This window comes from Bison bison, unplaced genomic scaffold (genome assembly GCF_000754665.1).
Source record: "Bison bison bison isolate TAMUID 2011002044 unplaced genomic scaffold, Bison_UMD1.0 scf7180017864462, whole genome shotgun sequence".
In the NCBI taxonomy this organism is placed as follows: Eukaryota; Metazoa; Chordata; class Mammalia; order Artiodactyla; family Bovidae; genus Bison; species Bison bison.
Window position 1 is genome coordinate 1,581,319 of NW_011495024.1, and position 1,195 is coordinate 1,582,513.

Here is a 1,195-nt window from a genome sequence, read left to right on the forward strand (position 1 = left end):
AAAAAAAAAAAAAAAAAAAAAAAAGTGTAAAATTTGCTAATCCCAAAGTCACTAAAATAAATACAGCTCGTTTTACACTCTCATTCAACACCTATGACAAGAATTTCTGGGAGGATTTTCATAAATTCTTTTCATAAACATTTAGTAATAACCCCCAAAATAACACACAACATGTACAGATAGTGGTGAAACACGCGACCTCCGCCCTCTTCCCAGTCATCACAGTGGGCAAGCAGAAGACTGCCCCAGGTGACCCCACCACATGACCAACAGTCCTCTTAGCTGCACCTCTGTATCTCACACACACATAAACGGGAAAAACAACTTGCTTTTTTCTTTTTACTGTAAAATAAAAACTACACAAACCTGTAAACGTGCACAGCTAAGGAAATTATTAACAGGGTAGTACCCAAATAGCAAAGCACTCCAGTATTCTTGCCTGGAGAATCCCATGGACAGAGGAGGCTGGCAGGCTATAGTCCATGGGGGTTGCAGAGTTGGACACGACTGAAGCAACGTGGCACTTAGCACCCTTGTAGCCTGTCCGTGGCCCCAACAACTGCAGCCCCTCCGCTCCTTCAAAGGCAACCACCACTCCCACCTTTATAGGAACTACTTCCCTGCATGTCTATGTGGTTTTACCACTGAGGTGTCTACCCCGAGACATACTTGGGTCTTGTTCAGTTTTCCACTTGAAAAGTCTTTAGAATCCTGTTTAATCTGACTCCCCATTTATCTATCTTATAGTTTGACCTAAAGAATTTCCCTGGAAAAAACTGGCCAGCCAACAGCAATCATGAGGCACCTCTGATTTGAAGATGCATTCTGGCAGAGGAAGGAGAGATCAAATTGCCAACATCCACTGGATCATCAAAAAGCAGGAGAGTTCCAGAAAAACATCTATTTCTGCTTTACTGAATGTGCCAAAGCCTTTGACTGTGTGGATCACAATAAACTGTGGAAAATTCGGAAAGAGATGGGAATACCAGAACACCTGACCTGCCTCTTGAGAAACCTATATGCAGGTCAGGAAGCAACAGTTAGAACTGGACATGGAACAACAGACTGGTTTCAAATAGGAAAAGGAGTACGTCAAGACTATATATTGTCACCCTGCTTATTTAACTTCTATGCAGAGTATATCATGAGAAATGCTGGGCTGGAAGAAGCACAAGCTGGAATCAAGATTGCCGGG

The 1,195-nt window shown here is 42.8% G+C and overlaps 1 protein-coding gene across 1 annotated transcript in view; it reads right to left on the reverse strand.

Annotated features, from left to right (window-relative positions):
• The window catches only part of RBM34 (RNA binding motif protein 34), a 17,264-nt gene that overhangs the window by 3,244 nt on the left and 12,825 nt on the right, over positions 1-1,195 (reverse strand).